Here is a 14,562-nt window from a genome sequence, read left to right as displayed (position 1 = left end):
GAGTGGCTGCACCAGCTTGCATTCCTACCAACAGTGTAGGAGGGTTGCCCTTTCTCTGCATCTTGGTCAGCATCTGTTGTTTCCTGACTTGTTAATTTTAGCCATTCTGACTGGTGTGAGGAGGTATCTCACTGTGGTTTTGATTTGTATTTCTCTAATGCTGAGGGATATTGAGCACTTTTTCATGTGTCTTTTGGCCATTTGGAAGTCTTCTTTGCAGAAATACCTGTTCATGTCTTCTGCCCATTTCTTGATTGGATTATTTATTCTTTGGGTGTTAAGTTTGATAAGTTCTTTATAGATTTTGGATACTAGCCCTTTATCTGATATGTCATTTGCAAATATCTTCTCCCATTCTTTCAGCTGTCTTTTCGTTTTGTTAACTGTTTCCTTTGCTGTGCAAAAGCTTTTGATCTTGATGAAGTCCCGATAGTTCATTTTTGCCTTTGCTTCCCTTGCCTTTGGCGCTATTTCTAGGAAGATGTTGCTGTGGCTGAGGTTGAAATGGTTGCTGCCTGTGTTCTTCTTAAGGATTTTGATGGATTCCTTTCTCACATTGAGGTCTTTCATCCATTTAGAGTCTATTTTTGTGTGTGGTGTAAGGAAATGGTCCAGTTTCATTTTTCTGTGTGTGGCTGTCTAATTTTCCCAACACCATTTGTTGAAGAGACTGTCTTTTTTCCATTGGAGATTCTTTCCTGCTTTGTCAAAGATTAGTTGACCATAGAGTTGAGGGTCTATTTCTGGGCTTATTCTGTTTCATTGATCTATGTGTCTGTTTTTGTGCTAGTACCATACTGTCTTGATGATTACTGCTTTGTAATAGAGCTTGAAGTCTGGAATTGTGATGGTGCCAACTTTGGTTTTCTTTTTCAACATTCCTCTGGCTATTCAGGGTCTTTTCTGATTCCATACAAGTTTTAGAATTATTTGTTCCATTTCTTTGAAAAAAGTTGATGGTATTTTGATGGGGGCTGCTTTAAATGTGTAGATTGCTCTAGGCAGCATAGACATTTTCACAATATTTGTTCTTCCAATCTATGAGCATGGAACATTTTTCCATTTCTTTGTGTCTTCCTCAATTTCTTTCATGAGTGCTTATAGTTTTCTGAGTATAGATTCTTTGCCTCTTTGGTTAGGCTTATTCCTAGATATCCTATGGTTTTGGGTGCAATCATAAATGGGATAAACTCCTTAATTTCTCTTTCCTCTGTCTTGCTGTTTGTGATTCCTGTGTATTGATTTTATATACTGACATTTTACTGAATTCCTATACAAGTTCTAGCAATTTTGGAGTGCAGTCCTTTGGGTTTTCCACATAAAGTATCATATCATCTGCAAAGAGTGAGAGTTTGACTTCTTTGCTGATTTGGATGCCTTTTATTTTTATTTTTATTTTTTTGTCTGATTGCTGAGGCTAGGACTTCTAGTACTATGTTGAAGAACAGTGGTGATAGTGAACCTTAGTGTCCCTGACCTTAGGGAAAAAGCTCTCAGTTTTTCCCCATTGATAATGATATTCCCTGTGGGTTTTTTCATAGATGACTTTTATGATATTGAGGTATGTACCCTCTATCCCTACACTGTGAAGAGTTTTGATCAAGAAGGGATGCTGTACTTTGTCAAATGATTTTTCAGCATCTATTGAGAATATCATATGGTTCTTGTTCTTTCTTTTATTAATGTATTGTATCACATTGATTGATTTGCAGATGTTGAACCAACCTTGCAGTACAGAAATAAATCCCACTTGGTCATGGTGAATAATCCTTTTAATGTACTGTTGGATCCTGTTGACTAGTATTTTGGTGAGAATTTTTGCATCTGTGTTCATCAAGGATATTGGTCTGTAATTCTCCTTTTTGATGGGGTCTTTGTCTGGTTTGGGGATCAAGGTAATGCTGGTCTCATAATATGTGTTGGGAAGTTTTCCTTCCATTTTTATTTTTGGAACAGTTTCAGGAGAATAGGTATTAATTCTTCTTTAAATATTTGGTAGAAATCCCCCTGGGAAGCTGTCTGGCCCTGGGCTCTTTTTTGTTGGGAGATTTTTGATGACTGCTTCAATCTCCTTACTGGTTATGGATCTGTTCAGGTTTTCTATTTCTTCCTGGTTCAGTTGTGGTAGTTTATATGTCTCTAGGAGTGTATCCATTTCTTCCAGATTGTCAAATTTGCTGGGTATACTTGCTCATAATATGTTCTTATAATTCTTTGTATTTCTTTGGTGTTGGTTGTGATCTCTCTTCTTTCACTCATGATTTTATTAATTTGGGTCCTTTCTCTTTTCTTTTTGATAAGTCTGGCCACGGGTTTATCAATCTTAATTCTTTCAAAGAGCAAGCTCTTAGCTTCACTGATTGTTCTACTGTTCTTTTGGTTTCTATTTCATTGATTTTTGTTCTGATCTTTATTATTTCTCTTCTCCTGCTGGGTTTAGGCTTTCTTTGCTGTTCTTTCTCCAGCTCCTTTAGGTGTAGGGTTAAGTTGTGTATTTGAGACCTTCCTTATTTCTTGAGAAAGGTTTGTATTGCTATATGCTTTCTTCTCAGGACCACATTTGCTGTGTCCCAAAAATTTTGAACAGTTGTGTTTTCATTTTCATTTGTTTCCATGAATTTTCTTTAGAAGATGCTCTTTAGCCTCCATGTATTTGAGTTCTTTCCAACTTTTCTCTTGTGGTTGAGTTCTAGTTTCAAAGCACTGGGGTCTGAAAATATGCAGGGAATGAATCCAATCTTTTGGTACCGGTTGAAACCTGATTTGTGACCCAAGATGTGATCTATTCTGGGGAATGTTCCATGTGCAGTCGAGAAGAATGTGTATTCAGTTGCTTTAAAATGGAACACTCTGAATATATCTGTGATGTCCATCTGGACCAGTGTGTCATTTAAAGCCTTTATTTCCTTGTTGATCTTTTGCATAGATGATCTGTCCATTTCAGTGAGGGGGGGTGTTAAAAATATACTACTATTATGTATTATTGTAGATGTGTTTCTTTGATTTTGTTCTTAATTACTTTATATAATTAGCTGTTCCCATGTTAGGGGCATAGATACTTAAAATTCTTAGATCTTCTTGTTGGATATGCTCCCATGTTAGGGGCATAGATACTTAAAATTCTTAGATCTTCTTGTTGGATATATCCATTAAGTATGATATAGTGTACTTTCTCATTTTTTATTATAGTCTTTGGCTTAAAATCTAATTTATCTGATATAAGGATTGCCACTCCAGCTTTCTTTCAATGTCCTTAGCATGATAAATTGTTTTCCACCCCCTCACTTTAAATCTGGAGGTGTCTTTGAGTCTAAAATGAGTTTCTTGCAGACAGTATATCAATGGGTATTGGTTTTTTATCCATTCTGATACACTGTGACTTTTGATTGGGGCATTTAGCCCATTTAAATTCACAGTAACCAAAATAAATAAATAAATAAATTCACAGTAACTATTGAAAGATATGAATTTAGTGCCATTGTATTGCCCATAAGATGACCATTACAGAATATACTATTGTATATTCTGGTCTGTTACTTTTAGGCTCTCTCTTTGCTTAGAAAACCCCTTTCAATATTTCCTATAGGGCTGGTTTGGTGTTTGCATATATATTTTTTTTAAGATTCTATTTATTTATTTGACAGAGATCACAAGTAGGCATAGAGGCAGGCAGAGAGAGAGGAAGGGAAGCAAACTCCTTGCTGAGCAGAGAGCCTGATGTGGGGTTTGATCCCAGGACCCTGGGATCATGACCTGAGCCAAAGGCAGAGGTTTTAACCCACTGAGCCACCTAGGTACCCTGGCGTTTACATATTCTTGTTTTTGTTTGTCCTGGAAGATTTTTATCTCTCCTTTTATTTTCAATGACAGTATAGCTGGATATAGTATTTTTGGGTGCATATTTTTCACATTTAGTGCTCTGAATATATCATGCCAGTCCTTTCTGGCCTGCCAGGTCTCTGGGTGTAGGTCTGTTGCCAATCTAATATTTCTACTGTGTATGTTACAGACCTCTTGTCCCAAGATGCTTTTAGGATTTTCTATTTGTCACTGAGACTTGTAAGTTTTACTATTAGATGACATAGTGTTGACCTATTTTTATTGACTTTGAGGGGGGTTCTTTGTGCCTCCTTGTTCCTTTTGCCAAATTTGGGAAATTCTCTGCTATTTATATTACTATATTACTGCTAAAATATGCTCCAATATACCTTCTGCCCTTCTCTTTCTTTCTTCTTCTTCTGGGATTCCAATTATTCTAGTATTGTTTTGTCTTATGGTATCACTTATCTCTTGAATTATCCCCTTGTGGTACAGTAGTTGTTTATCTCTCTTTTTCTCAGCTTCTTTATTCTTCTTTATTCTTTATTTATCATTTGAGCTTCTGTATCACTGATTCTCTCCTCTGCCTCATTTATCCTAGCAGAAAGAGCCTCCATTTTTTATTGCATCTCATTAATAGCTTTTTTAATTTCAATGCCATTAAATTTTAGTTCTTTTATTTCTCCAGAAAGGGATCCTCTAGTATCTTCCATGCTTTTTCCAAGTCCACCTCGCACCTTGATAATCATCATTCTGAACTCTAGTTCTGACATATTACTAATGTCCATTATTGATGTCCCTAGCCATCAATACTGCCTCTTGGGCGTGCCTGGGTGGCTCAGTGGGTTAAAGCCTCTGTCTTTGGCTCAGGCCATGATCTCAGGGTCCTGGGATCAAGCCCCGCAAATGGCTCTCTGCTCAGCAAGGAGTCTGCTTCCTCCTCTCTCTTGCCTGCCTCTCTGCCTACTTGTGATCTCTTCCTGTCAAATAAATAAATAAAATCTTAAAAAAAAATACTGCCTCTTTTTTTTTTTTTGAGATGAGTTTTTCTGCCTTGTCACTTTTTTTTTTAATATAATTTTTTATTTTTTATAAACATATATTTTTATCCCCAGGGGTACGGGTCTGTGAATCACCAGGTTTACACACTTCACAGCACTCACCAAAACACATACCCTCCCCAATGTCCATAATACCACCCCCTTCTCCCAAACCCCCTCCCCCCGCTGCCTTGTCACTTTATCCAGATACGAATAAGTGAATGAGATAACAAAATACTAAAAGGATAGGAATGACCCCAGAGAAATATACAGTAACTTAATTGGAAGACACCCTAAATGGGGAGAAGAAAGGAGGGGGAAAAAAAAAAAAATATATATATATATATATATATATATATATATATATATATATTAGACTGGTGAATAGAAGAGAGCCACACACTTGATTTTTGGTGTATTTTGGTCTGTTAGAAGAAACTGCTTCCTAAAAAGAAAGAAGAAGATATAGATATAGATATATAGATAGATACATATATGTAAATATGATGAAGGGATGGAATATGACTGTAAAGATGAAAATTTTAAAAGATTCTAAAAAGGAGTTGATAAGGTAAGAAGTTGGTTAAAAAAAGAAAAAAAAGAGGAAAGAATGTGATCAGGCTGGAGACTAGAACAAAGACATGTGCTAGATTTGGGGTGCATTTTGATCTCTTAGAAGAAACTGTATCACAAAATTTTAAAGAAAGAAAAACATGTATACAGAAAATAAGGTTAAATGCAATGAAGGTATAGAATATGACTATAACATTGAAAATTTTAAAAGATTTTTAAAAAGATATTGATAAGTTAAATTAGTTAAAAACATTAAATAGGAAAGAGTAAAAATTAAAAAAATAGAATAAGAAAAAAATAAAATTAAAAAAATTTAACTTTGAAAGACTAAAGAATCATGGGGGAAAAGCCATGAATTCTATGTGCTATATTCCCGTGGCTCTGAAGTTTTGCAGTTCTCATTGATCAGTGAACTTGGTCTTGGCTGGATGTTCTTGTTGATCTTCTGGGAGAGGGGCCTGTTACAGTGATTTTCAAATGTCTTTGCTGGAGGCAGAATTGCACCGCCCTTGCCAGGGGCCGGGATAAGCAATCTGCTCAGGTTTGGGTTCCCTCTCAGGAGCTTTTGTTCCCTGAATGCTTTCCGTAGAGCTTTGGAGGAGGAGAATGAAAATGGCAGCCTCCCAGTCTCCCACCCTGGAGGAGCCAAGAGCTTGGGCCACACTCCTCAGTGCACCCTCAGAGAAAAGCAGGCAATTCTTCCCATCTCCCTGGTCTCCAGCTGCACTCCAAGCTAACTCAGCTTATGACTGAGTGTTTCTATCTCTGGGGCACAGACCCATTTGGAGTCTCCAAACCCAGCAGATTCCTGCCCAGTGCTCCTATGCCACTCTTCCTAGAAGAGGAAGGTGAGTCTCCCTAGATCTGCCACTTGTGGTGTCCCTGCTTGAAGTGCAGTGGCCCAACTGTGACTTGGATCATGGTTTAAGGTAACCCCGAGCTGAGAGCTCACTCCTCCACTCCGTCTCTGCTGCCAGCTTCCCCACTCCGATACGTGGGAGCTCTGCCACACTCAGGCACCCCCGATCCTTCTGTGGCCCCATGGGACCTGAGACCACACTGTCCCTATGAGGACTCCACTCCCACTTAGCCCCTGGAGCAATGTCCCTAAGTGGATCCAACTTCTAAAATTCCCGATTTTGTGTTCTGCTGCTCCACCACTTGCTGGGCACCTGCCCTCCTACTGCGGTCTATCTTCCCATCGCTTCTGATTCACTTCTCCACACATCCTACCTTCCAGAAAGTGGTCACTTTTCTGCTCCTAGAATTGCTGCACTTCTTCTCTTTGATCTCCTGTTGAGTTTGTAGGTGTTGGGAATGGTTTGATAATCAGCTAGTTCAACTCCTGGGACCGGATGACATCTAGGTTTCCTCCTCCAGCTGTTTCTATGCCTTGGTCATGTTAGTTTACCTATAAAAAATGTCATGCTTTTCAAACACATCCTGTTGGAATTGTACCTTTGCCTCAGGAATGTTTTCAATGTACCATTTTTTGTGGACCTTTTACAGTTTGAGGTGTAGCCAGCCTTTTTCTGGTCCTCACCTTACTCCTACTCTGTTTTAGAACATAACCATTTGTAGATGTGCTACTTCTCACCCCTGATGTCTGATCCTCACTATAGATTGTGTCTTTAATACTATTACCAAGAACTTTGCTAATTCCTGCAGGTTCAAAGATGAATTAAAATTTTTATAATTTCCCTGGGAAATTCAGAATTTTCTTACCCAAAGGAAGCTTGTATTTATGCGGTTTTTTAAAAAAGATTTATTTATTTATTTGACAGAGAGAGAGAGAGGGAGAGATCACAAGTAGGCAGAAAGACAGGCAGAGAGAGAGAGGAAGGGAAGCAGGCTCCCTGCTGAGCAGAGAACCCGATGCGGGACTCGATCCCAGAACCCTGAGATCATGACCCGAGCCAAAGACAGCGGCTCAACCCACTGAGCCACCCAGGTGCCCCTATTTATGCGTTTTTAAAAAAGATTTTTATTCATTTATTTGACAGATGAAGATCAAAAGTAGGCAGAGAGGCAGGCAGAGAAAGAGGGGGAAGCAGGCTCCCCATCAAATAGAGAGCCCAATGCAGGGCTTGATCCCAGGACACGGGGATCATGACCTGAGCCGAAGGCAGAGGCTTTAACCCACTGAGCCACCCAGGCGCCCCTATGTTTTTCATCTTCATTCCCCAGTGAAGGTTTCTCATTTATGTGAAAAGTGATGAGTTCCTACTTTCACTCCTTTAAGGGTGGAGAACATAGAGAAGGGGGGCCCATCTTTACCACCATGACCGGGGAAAGTGTGTCCTCCAATCCCCACACTGGAATTCAGAAGGCAAATCGTCGCACTAGAGGGGAGAACACAGACTCGTGATAGAAAAAGACCCCAGTACACCCAGTTACAAGGTTGTTTGACAAACACTATGGGTGAAGTGTGTGCTGTGGGCATCATCTCCATCATGGTGTGGGAGAATGAAAGAAGAAATCTGAGGGCAGGATGAAAGACCTCAGCAGCCACTCAACTCAATCAGGTTTTCTCACTGTGATTTCATTTATCATTCTGAAACACAAATGCAGCACTGTGCCTTTTCCAAACACTCAGCATAGTCACATTCTCTTAAAAGTACTTACAGAAATGGCAATATTTAAAAAAAAATTATGTTATTGTTTCATATGGTCTGAATATGGAAGCTCTTCTCTCTCCTCCTCCAAGTCCTGGAGTTGTTATATTGGTCTCCCAGCAACACACAGCTGCTTGTGGAAATCTGAGTCCCACCATTAGTGGGAGTGGTGCGACATCAAAGAGTAGAAAACAGAATTGTATGTCAGAGCACATACAAGTTGAATGGCCAAGTCACTGAACTTCATCTGAATTTAGTTTGATAAAAAAAAATAATAGCAATAATGCTTACTCCTTATTTATGAATTTATGAAGAAGGTGGGAAATAGTACTCATTAAGATTATGCTAAGAGGTGCCTGGCTGGCACAGTTGATAGAGTATGTGACTCTTGATCTCAGGGTTGTGAGTTCAAGCCCCAAACTGGGCATAGAGCTTACTTAAAAAAAAAAAGAAAGAAAGAAAAGAAAAAAGTTTAGGCTCAGGGCCAGATGTTGCTCCAGGTGATTTGTATGGTTAATTCATTTAATCTTCATAAATAGATACAAGGTAGGTAGTATTATTATTGTTTTCATTTTGACAGAAGAAAATAAGGTTCAGGAGAATTAAGTAACTTGCCCAAGGTACAGAAGTACTAAGCAGAGTATCCAGGATAAACCTGTCCCAAAGAAATCATTCTTTTCCATTGCTGCATTCAGCCACTCCCAATCACAGCCTTACTTAAAAATGGCGGGGTTATTCAGTGTTACATACCCCAAATTAAGAATCAGGAGTGTGTTACTTGCTTCACAGGACACTCTATCCCCCAAGCTTCCATTTCCTTTCTTTGGGAAATTTTACTCATCTACTCAAATATTAAACCTCTTTCAAAACTTTCCCAGCTCTCTCTCTGCTCCCCAGGCTCAAATTATATAGGGTGAGACCATCTTCCAGGCTACCTATATGCAATAACCACACAATTTCAGTTATTGTTTTAAAGCCACAGACTAATGTGATACCTAGCATAGAGTAAGCGCTCTGTAGAAGTTTTATAAGTGAATGAATAAGTGAATTTGAACAGTATATAAGTAATTTAATATCTCCAGATATCAATTTTCTCCATCTTTAAAATAGATGACTAGTCTCTCATATGCCACAGGCATATCATGAGAATTCAATGAAACATGTTGTCTTCATAAAGATAAAACTGTAAGATGAGGTCAAGCAGTTGTTACCTTTGCAAAGAGAAAAAGACTCCCCCCACACAGAAAACAGACCAACAATGAGGAGTTTTTCATTCATATTAATCCATGGGAGCTCTCTAAGTGGTTGATTACAAGACCGCTCCACTCTGGAAGAAGAAAAGAGAAAAGAAGATGAAAGGGGAGGGGAAGGAAGGAAAGGAAGAGAGAGAGAAAACACAAATTATACTGGTTTTTTTCTTATTTACTTACTTAGATTCTGTACTTTTCTATAATACTTGAAGCTTTGTGAGTAAAGGGGTCATACCTACTTTTTCTTACATATAAACACACACATGCACACACACACACACACACACACACACACCCAGAAACATTCTAGGACTTCACATAAGGAGTCATTAACTTTCTGATTGATTTGCACATCAAAGTGTCGTTTGATGGTGAAGATCTTATAGGAAGAAATTAAGTCTCTAAGACTTGGAAGACAAAGAGCCTTGGGTTGCAGTCATAGTTCTGCCAAATACAAGTTGACTGAGCAAGTCATTTAACTTTTCTTGTAGCTATTTCCTCAAAAACAAAAGAGAGAGAGAGAGAGAGAGAGAGAGAGAGGGAGAGAATAGTGTCTACTCCTTAAAATCTTTGTGAAGATTAAATGAGTTAATCCATACAAAGTGCATAGAATTGTCCTGGGGCCAAAGCACCTCAAATATTATGATCATGGTAAAGACAATGGTGTTGGTGATGAAAAGGGTAACAAAGGTGTTGACAAATCATGAAAAGTTGATTATTTCTCATCATGCTGAAGTCAACAGCTGGGTACATCTCTGTAAGGACTAAAGAAAAATCTAAACAGGAGCCTAACACATTGGTTTTATAAGACTTTACAAAATTCAAAACATATCCATGCATTAGTTCATTTGTGCTTCCAGTAACTCTGAAAGGCAGACAGAGAGAGAAAATTGGTTCAGAGTGGTCAAGTGAAATGTCAGTACTATCTGCAGGCCTAAAGAGGCCTGAGACAGACCTCCTGTCCCCAATCTGGGGGTCATTTTGTGGTTTCTTTTTCTCCTTCTTCAATATTATTTCTGATAAGCATCAGGTCATCAGGGCTTAGGTGTTAGTTCTGCACCAAACATCAGAATAACCAGAGTATTAGTTGATCAGCAAAGGCAATAATGACACTTATTTCTCCAAAAGTCTTTTTCCTTCTGTCTAGCCTAAGATCACCAGCCAGAAATGCATAATAAATTATGCCAGACTAAGAGCAATACTTAAAATATAACATTTCTTCTGAGAAGCTTGAAGTACCTTATCACCAATTGTATTTTCTTTTTCCCCATTCAAATGTCTGGTTGAGTAGAACTACCTATTGACAGCTTTCTCATGGATGTGTACCATGGGTTTCCTGAAGATTGGTGAAGGTCAGCAACACCGGCTTCTCTTGCACACAGGGCATGTTATGAGGTCTTATGGGTCTCTCCTAGATCTTAGGAGTATTCTAGCTTCCCTGATCATTCAGATGAAATTCAGTTCAATTCAACAAACCTGCCAGGTTCTCTGTCATGTGCAGATCCAGGAAGGGATTGCATACTCTGGTCATAATATCACCATTTCCTGTCCTAATCCCAAACTTCCTTTGGCTGGTAACAGTAACCACACAGCTGGCAGTCTGATGAGGGAGCAATGTGGGGGAGGCTGATATCTCCCAGTCCCACATGTGCTCCTCAGCCACAATTTAAAATAAACTTTTTTTTTTTTTTAACTCTCCTTGTCTCATGGGTTATGCACTATTTTTCAAAGTCCATTTAGGATAGCAAAAGCAGGTCACTTGACTTGCTTACATTGGGCTCTGATTTCTACATCTTGACTCTTAGTTTGGGTATGTGTTGATCTTGAAATGCATCAAGAAGGGGCCCACAGCATCTCTCCCATCTGTAGCTCTCCTGTTCCTCTCCACCCCCTACTCTTCAGGAGACAATTTTGCCTCCTTCACTAAGATCCATACGTGTATCCTAAGGTCTCTCTCTCTCTTTACTCAGTGTCACTGCCTCTACGACTGTTCTAATTTCTCCCCATAATTGTAGTGAAATGGATTTCTTTCCTTAGGAAAAGTAACATTTCCATGCATATCTCAGATGCCATTCCTCTTTCCTTGTCAGAGTCATTCTCTCTGCTCTACTTCAAAATCTTTAAACACCTCAGGCCCCATACACTTCTCTCCTCTTCTGCAATCTCTGAGCACAGTTGGCTGGAGTATTCTGTGAGGAGGAGTGTCCTCCCATTTCTCTGATTATTTTTTTTTAAGATTTTATTTATTTATTTGATAGTGAGAGGCACAGCAAGAGGGGGAATACAAGCAGGGGGAGTGGGAAAGGTAGAAGCAGGCTTCCCGCTGAGGAGAGAGCCTGATGCAAGGCTTGATCCCAGGACTTGGGGATCATGACCTGAGCTGAAGGCAGACACTTAATGACTGAGCCACCCAGGCTCCCCTCTCTGATTAATTTTTTTTTCCTGTTCCCTCTATTGATTATTTCCTGGGCTCCTCACCCTTTCCGCACTATTCTCACTTGTTCATTCATCCATTTATTCATTCATTCAGGATTCAGGATTCATAGAGGATCTAATAATCTGCCTGGTACCAACCTGAGCATAGGAGTACAGCAGCAAGCAGAGCCAACATGGCTGCTTTCATGAAGCTCATATCCTGAGAGGAGAAACCAGAAAATAAGCAAGTGCATTAAATTTCAAATAAAATAATTTTGGATAGTAAGAGAAGATATAAAGAACAAGAGGCAGGATAATGACATAGAGAGTAGCTTCAGGTGGGGAAGCTGAACAGGAGCATGACCAGGAGTGCCACTCTAAGGAGAAGTCATCTGAGGCAAGACCCTAATGATAAGAAACCAGCCAGAGGATAAAGAGCATTCTGGGAAGAGGGGACATCTGGCACAAAGGCTCTGTGATGGGAAAAAGCTTAATAAGCTTGTGTAATGGAACATTGTGAACAAGACAGGGAATGGTAGACACAAGTGTGAAGATCTAGCCAGGCCTCAGGGCAGATGAGGAGTCTAGATTTTATTAAATGCAATGAAATGCCATTGAAGGGCTTTAAGCAAGGAAGATACATGATCTTATAAAATACAAAATACAAAAAATACAATATAATACAAAATACAAAAAAAAAATCCTCTGGCTGCTGTTTTTAGACTAGAATGGATGGTTTCATCATCATCTGTAAGGGGATGATCTTCAGATTGGGAAAGGTTAAACACAAAACAGTAAAAAAAGCATTGAAGCCAAACTGGCAGAAAAGAGGAAGGCATAACTTAAACAATTAAAATGAATTAAAAACTCTTAGAACAAAGCAGAAGTTACTTCAGGGAACTTAAGGTACTTGCCAAGTGACAGAGAGCCACTGCCAAAAAATCAAAGGAAATGTCAGAAAACTGAAAAGACCAAATGCTCCCATCTTCAATAGAAGAGAGAATTTCACATGCAGACTAAAGGCAAGCACTCTGTTCCTAAAAATCTCATGTAAAATCCTCAAAGTGACTGAAATGGGACTGGTAAACATTTAGAAAAGAACACTGTGATTATTTCCTAATAGCACAAATGGATGTAAGAAAGATTATGTAAAATTAAACCAGTTCCCACTGTGGTAGTGATGATGGTTGTGGGGGTGGTGGTTGACAGATTTTTCAGACTGAAAATATCTCAGTTGCTCTATGTATTTGGATGGGACCTTCAATAAAATCATGGAATCTCAAAGGTTCTTGGAACTTCGTCAGTAATTTATTCCAAATGTCTAACCTATAGAAGATTCTTTTCCCCCTGCACCATCCCAGTAATTTTTTAGAGAACAACTTCTTGAACATAACAAAAGATAATTCCTTCCACTTTGGAATTGTTTGAAATATGTTGCTGAAAATCCATTTCCATGTAAATGTAAACCATCGATCCTACCTCTTTTCTCTGGACCATTGTCGATGTAATTTTTCTCCCATGTGTCCTTTGTGTTAAGTTTTCAGGATGTGTCATGCTATAAGTATGGAAAACAGAGAGAGATACCTTCAGTATTTATTTGTGATTGAACAACCATACCAAAAGGTCTAATTAGGAGCTCACTGTCATGCTAGAGTGAGGTCTCTAGAATCATGTTGAAGGACTCTTCTTTGTTTATTTCCCCCCCTATTAAAAAAAAACCCTATATTTGGATCAGGTAATTGTCAAGCCTAGAGGTAAAACAAAGCTGAAGAAGAGAGATATGTTGGATGATTGAATTTGGATTCAATAAGAGTATTAACAGGATGTGACAATTAGTTGAAGCTGATAAATTTTAACAGCAATAAAGTAGTTCCATATCATTTTTCCAAAATTACCCATATAACTAAAAATGACTCTGCAACAATTCAAGTGAAAAATACTTTGGAATTTTAATTGACAACAAGCTCATTTTGAGTGAGATATGGCAGCAAATGTATTTGAGTCGACATACCTTCTGAAGCAGGTGTGGCCATAATTCCCCTGGATTTATGCTGGTCAGACCACAGGGGGAACATTATTTCCTGTTATAAATGTCACTTTGAGAATCATGCTGACAAACTAAAAATCCTCCTGAGAAAGTGAAAAGAACAGTTTGAGGACCCCTTCATGGAGTGTGGGAAGGGAAGAGGAATGTACAGAATTTGACTGAATGTAAAGAAAAACTTGTTTATACAGTAGAAGGGACAGGTACCTGGGTGGGCTCACTTAGCTAAGCATCTGCCTTCAGCTCAGGTCTTGATCCCAGGGTGCTGGAATTCAGTCCTCCATAGTCCCTGCTCAGTGGGGAGTCTACCTCTCCCTCTGCCCCTCCCCCCTGCTCATGCTCTCTCTTTTGCTCTCTCCTTCAAATAACAAAATAAAATCTTCTTTTTAAAAGATTTTCGTTTTGTTTTGTTTTGTTTTTGACAGAGAGAGAGAGTGAGAGGGGCAGAGGAAGAAGCAGACTCCCCGGGCGGAGCAGGGAGACTCTGGGATCACGACCTGAGCTGAAAGCAGACTCGTAACCAACTGAGCCACCCAGGCACCCCCCAAAATAAAATCTTTTCTTAAAAATCAGAAGGGACTAACTTGGGAAGTAGTAAGCTCTTACCCCTAAAAAGGGTCGAGCCTATTCATCAGGAATGTTCTTGGGGAATTCATGAATTGAACAAGTTGAATTAAGTCAACTTTAATTTCTCTTCCAAGCTTAATACACTGTGCTTTAAGGGCTGGCCTTCAAAACAACATAGAGTTTATGGCCTGGTGGCTCCCTGCCCAGGAAGAAGATCCGATCTTGGCGACCTTCTGCTA

The sequence above is a fragment of the Mustela nivalis genome (assembly GCF_964662115.1).
Source record: "Mustela nivalis genome assembly, chromosome: 9".
Classification (NCBI taxonomy): domain Eukaryota; kingdom Metazoa; phylum Chordata; class Mammalia; order Carnivora; family Mustelidae; genus Mustela; species Mustela nivalis.
The sequence above is the reverse complement of the archived record's forward strand: the minus strand, read 5'-3'. Positions refer to the sequence as shown.